The 16,002-nt window shown below is 44.9% G+C and overlaps 1 protein-coding gene across 40 annotated transcripts in view; it reads right to left on the bottom strand.

Annotated features, from left to right (window-relative positions):
• The window catches only part of mical3a (microtubule associated monooxygenase, calponin and LIM domain containing 3a), a 70,956-nt gene that overhangs the window by 42,192 nt on the left and 12,762 nt on the right, over positions 1-16,002 (bottom strand). Inside the window, exon 1 of one of the 40 annotated variants that reach the window (XM_062462238.1) lies at positions 10,759-10,970. The exons of the other annotated variants lie outside the window; for them this stretch is intronic. The gene's annotated coding sequence lies outside the window, so the exon portion shown is untranslated. Of the gene's footprint in view, positions 1-10,758; positions 10,971-16,002 lie in introns of those variants that run through there. 40 annotated transcript variants of the gene reach the window in all.

Genomic DNA, 16,002 nt, shown 5'->3' with positions numbered 1-16,002 from the left:
AAAAAAACAGCCAGGACCACACATGGCGACAGACTTGCACACTTTGAATGTGGTTTACCGAAGTTTTCAACAGTAACCAAGGCCTATAAAGACACAGACTAGTCTGTGTGGAAACACACAGACTAGCTTCAGCCTCAGCACCAGTCCTAGATTCAAGGTAAGCAGGAAGAGTGCAAGGCCAGGGGTCAGGTGTCTGTCCTTTCACAGCATGCCAACTCCTCACTGCTGTGAAAACAGACTCTGGGTTTGGCCCCGTCCCAGTGAGAGTCCTAGACTTAGTGCCAGCACCGTCTAGCCTCGACCAGTCTCCATCAACACCACATCTACACACCCTTTCCTCCACAGCTACACTGTAGCCACAATATTGTCTTTCCATAGACATGACATTATTCCACCCTCTGACTTAAACAAGCTACCTCCAAGTCGAACCCTGGGGGCAGCCAAACCGGCGCATCCTTGTATCCTCGTGGGTGACGAGGAGGTGAGGAAGAAGGCATCCTGACAAGTTTTGATAGTGATCTGCTCTGCTGCACAGCTATCTTTAGCTGCTTATTAGAGCTGAACATGAGAACTGCAGCCTTTCTTTGGTGTAGGAGAGAGTGAAAGCTCATTGGCTCTATGGACAAGATGTTCCTACTGCCCTTCTGTCGAAATGGTAACAAAGAACACCTGTAAAATCTCATCTGCACTCGGACAGCATCCTGTAGTCTTTTGTCTTAGCTGAAAAGAAAAGCTAACAGCATACCACGATCTCCACAAAGACGGAAAGTTGTCGTCACAGGATCCTAGCCTAAACGTGTCCCATCGTCAAGTCCCTTCCGTGGTCTAATAGGTCCGGGTTCTAGAACATGAACAACAGTAGATGATGAAAGCAGACAGCGGTCTCTCCAGAACCTAACTTGACTGTGTGTGACGCAAACAGAAGGCCGTTCCAGGTCTTGGTGTGGAGTTCCAGTCTTTGTGTTTGTTCTGGCAGGACAATCCGTGTGGAGGAGGGCTGTTTTCTCAGCCCGCGCAGAGACAGTCAGCAACCATAACCTCCCAGTCACTTCAGGGGAGGCAATGAGCATTTCAACCCTGAGAAGGGGGAAGGGGTTTCTGGGACGTGTTTGACTGGGCCGTTGGACTGGATGGTACCCAGTGACCCAGCACCATTCATGGACATTTCGCATAGTTCGGCACAGAGAGAGACAGAGCATCGATGAGGATCCGATCCTCATATCCTCTCACATCCTGGCGACAGGAAACGCTGAGCTGTGCAGGTCTATTACAGGCAGCAGTGAACGAGCGAAGAAATAAAGCTGAGAACATTAAGGATTATCAAGTATCAGTGTCAACTGGTGGGAAACGTTCTGCACCAGAGCATTTGTGTTGAAGACCACCCCAAGCTGATACAAGTAGATGAAAGAGACAGTGGGATAGAGAGCATGACCCAAACCCCTTGCACCCCTCTACAATTCATCACAGTTGTAACTGAAAACAAAGTAGTACTTAACCCTCGTGCTGCCTTCGGGTCACATGACCCAAAGGTTCATAACGAACCATCGTTGTGTTTACCCAATTTTACCCAATACAAAAACAAATTAAAATAATTTTCTTTTAACCTTTGCAATGTGGGGGGTCTGAGACAGCCTAGCTGTTAAAAGAAAATGCTTCACTTTGTCTTTGTATGCGGTAAATCTGTCGCAATACGACGGTGGGTCACAATGACTGATGGGTCAGAATGACCCGAAGATAACACAAGGGTTAAAAGCAGATTTGCCTCAGTTCACCCTGGCAAGACAAATAACTCTGTCAATCTCTTGGCATCTGGACTCTCGGTGGGTTAGATTTTCACACACAAAAACTGGCATACACACCGACATACCCATATGGCATGCTTTTGCGGTTCTGGGATTGGATAACATCACTGAGTTCTATAAATAGCAAAAGATTACACGTTTGAATGCACTGTTTATTCTATGCTTATTCCCCTGATTCTTTTACTAGGGATATTTATGACATTTTCCTGCTAGCTCACTTTAAGGAGCCGGCCGGTCAGGTTAAGGACGGGTTAAGGGTTAAGGTTTATTTAGTCTGCTTCTTCCTTGGTGTTCCTCTGCTTACTCTGCGATCAAAATCGGGACCCAGGAAAAGGAATTGAAAGTGGGACGTGTTCTTTCCTTTGCAGAACATACTGCTGAGAGCTTTTGCATGTCACCCCGAGGACTGAGAGGAGGAGTGTTAAAACAAACACCTGGCCAAGCTTTAGATAAATACAACTACTCATTAACCACACCTATGGTTGAACAACATGGCTGACTAGACTGGCGTGGGGGGTTGTCTGTGTTTGTCTTGTGTGTGGATATGCAAAAGAGATGACAGAGAAAGAGTGGTGTGACTAGTTCTGGGTTCAATGAAAGTGAGCTATTAAACCTGCCTTGTGTTTCCTTTGATTAGAGGCTCGGATAAGGAGGAGGCCAGCTATGCTCGTATTTTTCCCCTCCTTGTCGTCCATCTGCGTAGGGAGTCAGGTGGCTAAGTGGTGAGGGAATCGGGCTAGTAATCCGAAGGTTGCCAGTTCGATTCTCCTCCTTCAAGGTCATCTCCACATTATCAAGATAATCTCTGTTAATGACATGTTGATGGCTGTACATGGCAGAGACAGGTGTGGTCTAACTCGGTCTGTATGATACTCGTCAATAAGCATGTCCTAATCGTACAGACAGATCGTCTCTTTCTACTGTCTCACATGAGCCACAATTAGTATCGATATGATTAGCCTACTTCCTTTAGGCCATTAGCCATGATGTCAACCGCAGAATCAAGCCTCCGATGTACTACGTACTGTAATCTAACTGAACAAAAAGGCAAATGAGAGAGCTTCATTTACAAAGGTACGCAGCGGAACTGGAATTTAGGTGGACAGGTTTAGACTGTTTTAGCAGTCGATCAAACTCTATAAAATCACCCATACAAAACTCGATAGCCCCATAGCAACTGCTTCTTTTCCATTTCTCTCAATCCACTATGCTCTATGTCAGTGGTTATCAACCCTGGTCCGCAGGTACCCCTGGTCCTCAGGTACCCCCTGTCCTGCATGTTTTAGATGTTTCCCTGCTCCAACACACCTGATACAAATGAAGGGGTCGTTATATAGTTATGCAGAAGCCTGTTAATGAACATTGATTTGAATCAGGTGTGTTAGAACAGGGAAATATCTCAAACATGTAGGACAGGGGGCCCCTGAGGACCAGGGTTGAGAACCACTGCTCTACCTCATTCTCCTTTGTTCTAGAGCAGAGTGTTCTCTGTGTGAACTCTACTGAGGGGGGACAGGGAGTACCCCCGAGAGACTGAGAATGATCCTCCTCGCTCCAGGAACTGTTAGGACCAACGCTTTGCAGTCTGAACTGAACACAAGGCCATAGAATTGATGTCAGAAGATCGGCGTGCAGCTTTCCTCTTCCTGTCAGGGTCAGGGTCAATGAGGGTCAGGGTCAGGGTCAATGATCTTAATAATAATGCATTTCATCCCATATGTTTTGCTCCATGCTCTGCTCCATGTGCCTTCAAAGAGAAGCCACATCAAGACAGCATAGCCTACAGAATGTAGCCTATTATATTGATATCAGTTTGACAGACTCATTTGCATGCCTTACTTTTGCAGGAAAACCATACAACTACAATACTTTTTCAACCTTTCAAAACTTTTTTTTCACATGCAGTGAAAGGAGAGGAGGAGAGGTGAGAGGAAAACAGAGAAGCCTAGAGTAGAGTAAAGCAAAGGAGAGTACAGTCGAGTTTAGTAGAGTTCTCATCAATTATGCAAACCTATTTTTGAAAGAAAAATAGCAAATGTTTTAGGACGGGTATTGTCCATTTTAAGTTTGAAAATCTGTCATGGTCCAATGGGAGTTTCACACCAGAGATTTGTCTCTCTTCATAAAGCCCTACACCTTGAACACTCCTCTCTAAGCAGATACACAGAAATTAACAGCACACACAATGCTTTCTGATTCAAAAGCAAAACTGGCTTCTAGCAAAGTTTCCTGAACATCTGTCTTTAAAATCTCACATTCAGGCACATAACACTGTGGGGTTCTGAGAACCTCTCAAATCTCCAGCTCTGACAGTGATAAAAGGGAACACCAGAAATGGCACCAAAAAAGGTTTTGGCAACATGTCAGCTTTCCTTCACATCTGCACATATCTGACTGATAAACCTTTCCCAGACAGGTCACCACTTAGTAGAACAAGTTACTCAAGCACAAGATCCACCACTGTCCACATCATGCATCTCCCACATGAGTAAAGGAACGTCTTAGATGCAGGGAACAAACAAAAAAACATGACACTAAAAACTTGTTACTTTTACTTTACAAGTACTTGGGCGGAATATTAGGCAGCTCTAAAACATTGCTCTTATCAAATGTCGATTAGCACAGTAATGTGAGCTGTGTAATCTGAGCCAGTGGCCAGACTGCCCCGCCTGCCTGATCTCAGAGCAGCTTGCCAGGTGAAGCAGTCAGCCAGTCAACCGAATAAGCCTACCTCTCAAATCTCAGATAAGACACCTCCTGCCTGCCTGTCTAACTGACCACCTGCCTGCCTGACTCCCCACACAAACGCCTGCCAGTTTACCAGACCTGAACTGCTGGCTACACAGTCGGCCACAACGGTCAGGGAAACAGAGAGGCATGAAGCAGAGAAACAAAAACAGCTACTAAGAGCTGAGATTCATTCAGTCTGTGATTTGGCTACAAGCTTTTAGGGATTTTTTAGATTTGGCTATCTCACCATGTACCGTTTACATAAGGTAATATTTTACAGCGCAGTGATGTGTGCGGCAGCCTCTCTGTTTCCTCACTGACACCTTCCAGACTAGGAAGTAGAACTAGTCGACTAGTAGAAAGCCTTGTATGAACCCTGTCAGAAAGCACAGTGTAGAGTTAAATGAACGAGAGGAGAGGAGAAAAGAGAGGGAAAGAGGAGGTCAGAGGCAGAGAGAGGGAGGAATCTTTAATCCTTTTGTTTGTCAGAACCACTTCTGAAAGGCTCGTCACTTCTAAGCTATCTCTGAAAACCAATAATGTTGTAAAACAGCCCGTTGGGCAGGCTGGCCCTCGCCTGTTTTTCTTCCAACAATACCTTCCATACCGATCCCAGTGCTTTCAGCTTCTCCATGACACTGAGCAAACATGAGGAAACGATCCCTCCATCTTCGCTCCTTGTACCAAAAGTTCACAGAGCTACAAGTACATCACTATGCCATACCTGGAACATACGCACACCTGATATATGCCCAAACCTGTTGGCTGTCATAGCCGTCATGGGAAACTGCTGTGCTAACTCTCACCCTGCTCTACCATCTCCTTCAACTTCTCAAAGCCAGTGTTTAAACTTGGGACAGCCTCAGCAAATAGTCCAAATTCCAGGCTGCTTGGACAGAAGCTAAAGATAACCGTGGAGTAGGCCGTACATTCTGCCGCAGGATGAGGAGAGAACATGATATCCCCACTGTTCAGAGAGATTTTGTGCTTTTATGGGAGAACGGCAAGGTTTGTGGATGTTGAAACCATTGCTGTGCTGCTGTTGGTGGTGCTGGTTCCTCCCCTGTGTGTGTCCTGTCCCTGCTCTACGCAACAGAGTTACGGAATAACAAGCATAAAAGCAGCCGTTTATGAAATCCCCCAAAACTCGGGGAATGGGGCTGCGTTCAATTAATTGAGGTCTAAACTGCAACATTAAAGCGAGGACCCAGGTCAATAGTGATCTCAGATCCAGGATCAATTCCCACCCGTTCCATAGAAGTTCATTCTGGCTCAACGGGGCCCGTCATACTCTGAGAAGCTTTTAATATGTGTCCTGGTGAGTGGACACTGGGCATACTACACATATTCAACATGACTTCAACAGCTGCATAGGTTGTGTTGACCAGCAGAACAGACGGGCCCGATGCACATCTCTTGACACTGCTGTGACACACACAGACTGCAGGCCAGAATGAAAGATAATCCTACACACACACACACACACTAATCCCAGTGTGTGTGTGTGTGGGGCTGTGAGCAGCTCCGATGGTAAACAAGCAGTAAACATAGAGAGGGAACCGAGGCGAAGAGTGACTGTCAAAGTAAAAAAGAAAATAGAGAGAATCACAGTGGTCCCTTTCTCTTCTGTTCTAAGTCCCGGACTCTGTGACGAGAGCAGCCTTCACTTGGAGACACAGCCACTTGACCTGTGTCACAGCACAGACAGACACACACATTATGCTCCCCATGAGCCCAGTACCAGACGAGTCTTCTCAGTTAGACGTCTGCCAACTTTTACACAGCCTTTTCAAGGTGGGAATGTTGGGCTTTATATCGCCCTCACAACTCTGAGTTCATGGTCGTACCCGCATTGTCGACATCTGTGTACAAGGGAGAGCCGGCATGGTAGCACAAAACACACTAGAAGCCAACTCGGACGTCATGCCTCGGATTCTGGAACGCCGGCATGCTATCTTACATTACGCACAGGGCAGCAATTTTGCCGCCTTGTTTTGGTTCAGTGTAAAAAAAAAAAAAACCTACGCCGCCATAAAGAGGGGAGTTCTTAATGGCGATATTGCGGGATCGCTGTGTAAAAATTACCTTCCGCGTCTAAAAGCATACACACTCATCCGTGCAAACACACAGTGAAGATGCATCCATCACAACTATTCAAGCAGGGATAAACAATAATGACATGAACAAGGCTACACCCCATATTAGCCAAAACACACCTGTCACTTAATACTCCCCCTCCACTCCTAAAGTACAGCTGTCAGCCAGGAGAGTGAGGCCACCATGTACAAGTATGTGAACACATTTGCAGTATACTCCTAGCCCAGCACACATCCCCAGGCCTTTAGCAAGACAGACTTCCCAGTGTGAGTGTGTGTGTGTATGTGTGGATATGTTTTTCAGCAGGGAAGGTAACCAAACCTCTGTGAGCTGTTGAGCTCGTTGATAGTTTTACCTGAAAGCGTGAAAACAGATTCTGCCCCGCATTACACTCTAATCCCTTTCCCAGTTTACGAGCTCCCGGCATCGGCCAGGTGTAGTGTGACTGTATACAGCAGGTGACACGTTAGTAGGAAAGATTCCAGTCCTAGATGGAAGACTGGTTCTTACCATGATGCCATGAAAAGACAGCCTTGGGTGTTAAATATCCATGTGTATATGAGAGAGAGTAGACAGAGAGGGTAGAGAGAGTGGAGGGAGAGTGTGGAGAGAGTAGACAGAGAGGGTAGAGAGAGTGGAGGGAGAGTGTGGAGAGAGTAGACAGAGAGTGTGGAGAGAGTGGAGGGAGAGGGTAGAGAGAGTGGAGGGAGAGTGTGGAGAGAGTAGACAGAGAGGGTAGAGAGAGTGGAGGGAGAGTGTGGAGAGAGTGGAGGGAGAGGGTAGAGAGAGTGGAGGGAGAGTGTGGAGAGAGTGGAGGGAGAGAGCGAGAGAGGAGCGGATGGGTGGGCAGGCAGAGGCCTGACAGACAAGGAAAGTGTTCCGTGCTTTTCTCGAGATAAGAAGATAATGGACCCCAGAGGCTCCTACAGGAAGAGGCTGAAACATGAGGTCTTCTGGAGAGGTCTACTGGAGGGGCTTCAGCTGCAAGGGGGTGAGAGGGTGACTTGGGAATGGGGGAGCAGAAATCAGCATTATGTAGCATGATAGGGTGAATAGCACAGTGATCTAGCAGACAGGAGACAGCTCCACTCCACAATACAGACAAGGCACCATCTAGCAGAACATTTTCAATCTCTGACTCCTGGACTAGCCTGAAATATAACTTTACAAGTGACAGCAATCATCTACCATTCACTCTTGGATTGGTCTGAAGATTATGTATGGGTAATGGGTATGATACTGTAGTAGCATAGGCTTTACTACAGGGGCGAAGAGAGATTTACTTTAAACATGCAAGTCTAATGAGTGGCAATGTAGAGGATTCCTCCTTGGCATTAACCATTTAACAGTTGTTTCGGAGGACATTACAGGTGTCCGTGTCCCTCCAGCCGGCAGCACAGGTACAACTGGATCAAGTCCCCAGCTGGAACACAGACACTGCTGACAGCCCTGCATTCCTCTGGAGTGAACTCCACTCACCCAAGTCACTGGCCTCAAGAGCTGGAGGTTGGGGAGTTAAACAGGCATTGCTCAGGTTAAGAAGGACATGAAATGTTTACGAGTTTTTCTGCTCTCTGTGGGTTGAAAAATACACAGAGGTTATGAACTGTGAAGGCAAATGTGTGTGTGCCAGACTGTCGGCAGCACGAACAGATGCAGAACAATCACACAAGCAGCAGTATCCTCCAATATCCCTCCCTTTGCCCAAGATCAGCGACAGCTACCCAGAAGCTTAATGTCCAAAATCCCACTATACACACGGCTCACGTCGCTTCCTGGTCAAGGGTCACTCTGCTTGAGTGTAAACAGTCCCATCTGATAGGATAGTCAGCATGCTGACTGTTACACTGACCCCGAGCACTAGAACGGCCTTAGTCTATGTCAAATACGGTAGCAGGCCTACATTCTAGGGTAGCTGGAATGCAGGTGTACTGTCCATGTCTAAAATCAGGCAGACAATAAATCATCACTCTCGTCATAGCCGGGCCCAAACGTAATTCGCGAGCGCAGAAATCCGCAGATTTAGTTTGGGCTTGGTCATAGCCTTTCTGTTATGACGAAACACCCAATGACCCCAGGAATCCGCTGATGATGTGTCCAGGTGCATCATAAGATGATGTGTTCAAAGTGAAATGCTTGCTGGAGATCATCATGTTTGATGATCCCAACTGATAATCTCTGATGGCATACTTAGATATCACAAGACAGAGAGGCAGGAGGAGATAACCTCTAGGCTATATCAGACCACCAAAACAACAAAAATGACCTCCTACTGGATAGGAAAGAGCATTCAGTCAGTGCAAAGTTAACAACACAGGGCAGAAATAAGGAAGGAATGAAGTCCACGATGCTTGTTAAGATGCTTATTCTACCTCTAACCGCTAGGCCTACACTGTAGGGTTTTACAGGGTGTGACTTTTTCCCCCATGGAGTTGTGACTCAACATTCTGGAACACAGTAACGGTTGTGACCTCATCGGACAGGGAACATTCAAAAGTGAAAAATGGAGGCTGTATAAATTCCACATAAGGCTATTACCAAACACCAACCATAGCAGTGCCACTGGGCTCTGTCTCCTTTTATGGTCCAAGTCAGACCAAGCTGGCATGGGAAGGCCATCATTTTTGTTGGAGTTTACTGTAGGCTATATAAAAAATATATCACCTAAAACGTTTATACAATTACACTGTTAATTGTATCTTGTCAGAAAACATGGCATTTTGATCCTCCTATTAGGTTTTAGATTCTCACCCAGCTATGTTTTTGTTTAAACATAGGTTGTTGGAGTTTGTCTTACAGTAGCAGGGAACATGGGGAAAGAGATCTAATCAAACTTTAGTCTGTCATCCTGCCAAATTCTGTCATTAGCTATAGAGTTTGTGCTTGACCAGTACACGTCCTCTCTTGTCCTACTCTGGAGCCTTTCCTTTGTCTGTCCAGTACCCCTGTCTATAGGATGAAGCAAGACTTGAAATCAAACTATAAGTATAAAAACCACATCAACAGCTCCCACAACTCCCTGCTTAGACACAGTCTGACCCCTTAAGGCTCAAATAAAGACTATAGATCCACCTGAGAAGATTCAGCCGAGAAGCAGGACCAAATGCAACATCGGAATCAATCATGTCAATCAATATCCTTGTAAATTCCCCAAGAGGGACTCAGAGCCTTTGTCCAGAGGAAATGTCTGTCAGTTTGACATCTGATTACTTCATAGGAACATAGTAGCTGACTTAGTTGGTCAAATCTGGATCAGTCAGTCACAATGTATTGTTAGCATGGGTCAGTGTAAGGTCAATCATGTCTAGTTTAGCCTACATGTTAGGCTATTTGAAATAATATAACGACTTCTTGTCATCGACCTCTAACATGTAAAAGACTAAACATGAAGTAGGGTATCTGTCTTCAGCTAACAAGATCCAAACTATATTAGATAAAATACAAGCAAATAAAGCTATTCAGGCATCACGTTGACTTCCGTTCCATGACAATAGATAACTAGCAACATCATATTACATTAAATGTTTCATTATACATTTTAAGACGATGATACAACATTGTTATCGACCTTGTAATATTAACCCACTGGCATAGGAGCAGTAATTGCATACTCGACATGGGTGGTGGGGTTATGATCTATCAATAACTGCCTGATCGAGCAGGATCGAATACACTCACTATACATCCCTTTGCTTTTAGTGACGGGAAACATACATGCGATTGATTAATTAGGCTATTAGATACACGTTTAATGTGTTGATATCAAATTCTCAGAAACCAACATCAATCTGTACCTGAGATTGATGCACGTCAACAAGAACCAGCCTATTAGAACCAATTTACAATATATAGACAATTAAGACTTGATATTGATGACCAGGCCACATTATAAGCGGGATGATCCTCAAAGAAGTTGTTCACTTCGGCATACCTACACACATGAGGTTAAACTCATTCACGCAATGGATTTTTACATATCGCTGTTACACAGCAGACACCTGAACATTTTCACATTGTTCTGATAAATATTTCGCAAAAGGTTAGGATGTCAAACGACTTGTTACAGTCATCGAATACGTTCACCAACGCATGACATTCCCAAACATGCAAGATTGAGTCCATAGCTTACCTACAAAGATCCCAGAAAATGGACACTGAACGCGATCATCGGCTGTAACACGTCTTCACTCCGTCCCATATGTTAGTGTATAATCCAACCATTTATCTCGAGTAGGCATATCCATAACATAATTCAATCAATATCTTATTGTTGCCAGGAATCTGTTTCGTTCAGTGAGCAAAGCTAGTTTTAGGCATATGCAGACTCCAGCAAAGGCGCAACTTGCAAACTGACACAGGGACAGGGCGAGTACATTACGAAGAAACAGAGGGAGGCACTTACAGGTTTATACGTAAGAATGAAATTCAGATACATTATTTTGTTTCTTCAATAATACATTGAGATACATTATTTGGATATAATTTTAGTTGAAGCCTGTAATTGGCAAACAGTTTCTACAACAATCTAATACAACTCATATTGTTTAGTGTTTCGTATACAAATCACCCCTGTAACTGCATATAGACTGGCGGCTTGTTTTAACCTCTGTTTAAGCGGATTGGTCTCGTCGAACGTGACGCGGTTGAAGTGGGAGTCTGCAGGGAAAAAAACGCATTGGTGAATCTCTCCCGTACACAATGTGATGTAAGGCGGTTGCCTACAATTCAGCACCAACATTTCATAAGTCTTTCACAGGAGCTTGGCTGGCAGTGAACGATAAGAAAGCCATTAGACAGTCAAATGTATATAGGTCGCGGTGCCATGGACACCAGCAACATGTGTCCTACTCCCACCACACGGAGATAGTGTGAAAATCGTAAACAGCATAGTGTGCTCCTTGACAGACATCAGATGAAACTCAGACTTTATAAACCAACATTCTGCAAACAATAATAAATATTCTACTGTGCTTTGTCCTTGAATTAGGAATCCTCCAAAAGGTCTATTGCGCATCCACCTGAAGACAATACATGCATCTGATTAGAATCAGATCATCAAAATTACCAGTAAGCTACCCCAAGATTACCAAAACAATCTTTGTAAACCCACATAGCTAATGTCCTATTAACTCAGTAGTATTCCGGCTGCTCAGAGGGAAAGGTCAACAGCCAGTAGGGCCCATCACAGCTGCTGTTACTGCTGTCAGATGTGATCCATGTTTTATGTGCAAAAAGAACAGAGGGTGTTGGAGCTGCAAGCGTTGTCAAATGTGCCTACTTGAGATACAGTCTCGAAAAAAAAGGGTCCGAAATAACATCTTATCTGTCCTCCGCTAAGTGTTTGGGGTTGATTCTGTTCAGCTGTGAGCCTCCAAACCCATGTGTATTGTTAGCTGGGTTGACGGGACAAGCTCAAAGGGGTAGAACAGACATGCTATCTCTGTCAGGGGCGCCCTCAGACATTATCAGCTCCCTCCACATTACACCCTCCAACCGTGTTTCAATATTATTTCACTACTTGCTACCTTTCTTTAATCCTTCCTTTCTTCCTTCCTTCCAATCTCATTCATTCCCTTTTTACCTTCTTTTTTTCCATACTCCATTCCTTCACTAAATCTTATCTAACTTGACTGGATAATAAGCCTCCCTGAAGCTTTATCTATTGTTCAGTGTATTGAAACAAGGCGTTATTTGTCGTTCGGAACTCTCTGTGTGTTGTAGACCAGCAGATGCTCCCCTGACACCTCCGTTCACCAGACAGGTCTGTCCTCAAGCCCAGATAGATAGAAGCTATTTCCACCCCCTGAAAATGATATGGCATGAACTTCAACTTGGATGAAGAGGTGTGTGGACGTGATAATTTTGAATACTCTTCTAACACAGTGTCTTTCTATGATATCTGAAAGGTTCAGCCATTACTCTTATCGCCTTTTTAATTGTGCGTCCTAGCTTGTCGTGCTTGTAGAAATGTAAACAGTTGTAGGCCTATGACATCGTATAAGAAGGCCTAATGAAGAAATTGTCTACAAGGGCCCAAGCGTGTCAGTAGTAGAAGGACATAAAGGAGAATTGAGATAGAAATGAATTATAAATAGTCCATGGTTAACAGGGTCAGCAAACCAAAATGTCATGCTGCTGCATGTACTGTAACTTGTTATAGAAAAACACTTAAGCTAAAACACTCAAGCATTTGTTGCTTATCTGATTCACATTTTGGGTGTGCTGCTGAGCACATGGGCTTTCTGCCATTTAAAGCATTGTATCCCCTTCTTTCTCTCTATCACTTTCAAAACAGTAGCCTTTGATACTAACAGAGAAAAAAAGAAAATCATTAACCTTGACTTCCTCCCCTGCCACACGAGGCAGAAAGGGTTGGTATGAGCACATAACTGTTGAACTACATAACGGACCTTCTGTGGGTCCTGTATAGGCATAAGTCAACAGGAATACTTTTCATTCTGCTTTGTTGCATTGGTTGCCTGTGATACACTTTGAATGTAAGGTAAATGGGGCAAAGAACTTGTCCTTAAAACATAACGCTGAAAGCACTGAAACTCTATAATATTATTATATTGAGTGTGAAATGAAAAAAATGTTTTGTCTGTTACTGTTCCCAACTGGGAAATTAATCTTCTGAGGCTAAACAACAAACATCTTTCGTTTCAAATCTATGTCTCTGATTTCTGCACTTAGATGCATTGGGTTACACAACAGATTACCAGCTCAGTAACACAGTAAGCCACAACACCTGAGATCCTGTTCAAACTGAAAAACATCAAGATCACAGGAAAAGGCCAGCCGGCCCTTTGCACCACATATACAGACCCTCCTCTCATCTTAGAAACCAGGGATCTATTGTGTCTGGAGAAGTGGAAGTTGCTCAAAAATACAATCGTGCCAGATCAAAGATGACCTCACTGAGGAAAGAAGGAATGATGCACGTTTAGAGAAGTCAAGCTGGCCCGGTGTCTTCTAGAATCACGCCACATCTTGACAGTGATCATAGCTGCAGTCCTCTCAGGATTAAAGGTCCTCTGCTGCTTCAGTCATCACAAGGACATTCCACATACGGAACCTACATTCGGAACAGGTTGCCCTGGTTGTATTGGCAGGGGTTCGCTAATTAACCAAACCACAGGGGTCCGCAGGACGTCAACTGCCTCCCGTTGACTAAAGAAGAAACCTGTCAGGAGGAAGCCTGTTAAACAGAGCTAATAGGACCATGTAGACGCACAACCCACTGATAGGAGAGGAGTTATTATCACACTTCAGAGTGAACAATCCACAATCTCTCAGCAGGTGCCACAAAACTGTGCCTTGTGACACTACCCACCTCTGTCTCTCCCTCCCTCTCACCCCCTATCTCTCTCTCTCTCTCTCTCTCAGCACTCCTCTTCTCTCCTCAAGGAGCTTGCCAATGATACCACTGTCACTGGAATGTGACTGATTGCTTCAGACAAAGGTCTGCTTACCTCACTCAGGGAGGTTGCACACACAACATGTATTCTCTGCATAACAAAGGATTCAGGCATGGTGTCATTGACACAGGCTTCAAAGACAGGCTGGTGCATGACAGGATCAAAGATAACCATTACATTTGAGAGAGGATTGCCAGTTTGAGCACACAGCATATCTATTAAAACGCATGATAGAGAAGGGTTAGTACTTACTGAGGAATGGTAGAAAGCAGATGTGAACCAGGGCTATCCTATCTGTAATTGGTTTATGTCTCTGTCTCTCTTTCTCTTCTTGCTTCCTTCCTATTCCCTTCTCAACACAGCAAGATGCTGCCTGGACCAGGGCATGTTGTCATGGAAACCAGTAGAGGGAGGGGGATGCTCACTCCCATGTGATTCTGTCTCCCTGTGCTCCGATTGGCTACAGTCAGGGAAGAAGGCCCTTCCTCCCGGCGATGACATCACATACCTCCTGGTTGACAAAGGGAGGCGTGCTCCCAGGCAGGCAGCGTACACACTCCCACACGCACAATAGGCATCTTGAAGGAAAAGGGCGGAGTCAACGGGTGTCAAGGTAGCCTGAAATGACTGACTGCGTGACTGGCTGCTTAAATGACTGGCTGTTGTTATGGGGCGCGGCACACACAAGTTAGATGTAGATCAATCCATATGGCTGCGTGTGTGTCCTGTGATGGAGCCACCCCTGGACACAAAGCATGCTGCAGCCTTGTGGACCAGCAGAGGACAGGCTACAGAACGACCACAGCAGCAGGGCCTCTCGTGTTGCTGCTTGACCCTCCGCTGCCTCTCCTGCTGGAGCAGACTATTTATACCCCTGCTGAAGGAACCACACAGTTGCTCTGCTCTGTTTCCTTCTTAGCTATGTGTGATATTCCACTCTGCGTGTGTGAGGCAGGCATCTCCACAATGCACATGACAGTATCTGCTCGGGGACATCGCAACGGTGAGTGGAGGGGAGGGTGAAAACACTATTTATTTCTCTCTCTCTCTCAAATAAGTGGGATGTAAACACGTAGATTGTATTTCCTGAACAGGTAGATTATACTTTTAATACACACTAACACTTACCAACAAAACAGATTTGTCATGGCTAGTCAAAAGCCCAACACCCAATGGACCCTTACAAAAGTCAGGCTGCTGAGCGGTCTAAGTGGCATAATTACATGATGATAAGAGTCTGCTGTACTCTGTTCTGTGCATATGGAGAAACCTTCTTAGACTGGAACACTGAACTGAGGCTTGGACCAGAAGCATCATTTACTGAACAGCACTTACGATTGCGCAGAAAGAATGGAAAAAACACAATCTATAAGTGGAGAAAGAAATAGAAATAGAGAATGAGAAAATAAGAGCTGGAGATTGGGATTACATGCTTCGTTTGCATGCGGTTGTCTCTGTCTCTTCCTCTCTCTTTGTGAAGGTGGATGTCTCTGATCATGGTCCAGAATGTTCTCCAAGTCCCCTAGAGTAGACGGACACCAGACACTGATGCACAGATAATTGCCTCTGATTGGACAAGCCTGCCAAAGCTGGGAGAAAATGGCAGCATTTCCAGGACACAGCAGTGAGGTCATGCTGTAGCTCTGTCCTTGCCAGAGACGGAGGCCCTGTTTCAAAACTCTAAACATGCACACTTTGATCCTCTCTGGTATACATAGTGACTATTGCATACATAATACATAATCACTCCTCTAACATGATTGTAAACATGAATCCAGCCATAAGGAAATAATGATGAATACACAGGGCCCAGTATAACATCATCATCTCACCCTATGAGTCACAGACAAAGCCAATAGTTTGAATTCTGTCAGACTTGCTATAGAACCCGATCAGATTACATCTACAAATAAACACTCTGTCTACTGTTCACAAACAAATACATGAAACAAACT

This window comes from Osmerus eperlanus, chromosome 5 (assembly GCF_963692335.1).
Source record: "Osmerus eperlanus chromosome 5, fOsmEpe2.1, whole genome shotgun sequence".
Lineage (NCBI taxonomy): Eukaryota > Metazoa > Chordata > Actinopteri > Osmeriformes > Osmeridae > Osmerus > Osmerus eperlanus.
This window is presented reverse-complemented; position numbering and strand designations above follow the sequence as displayed.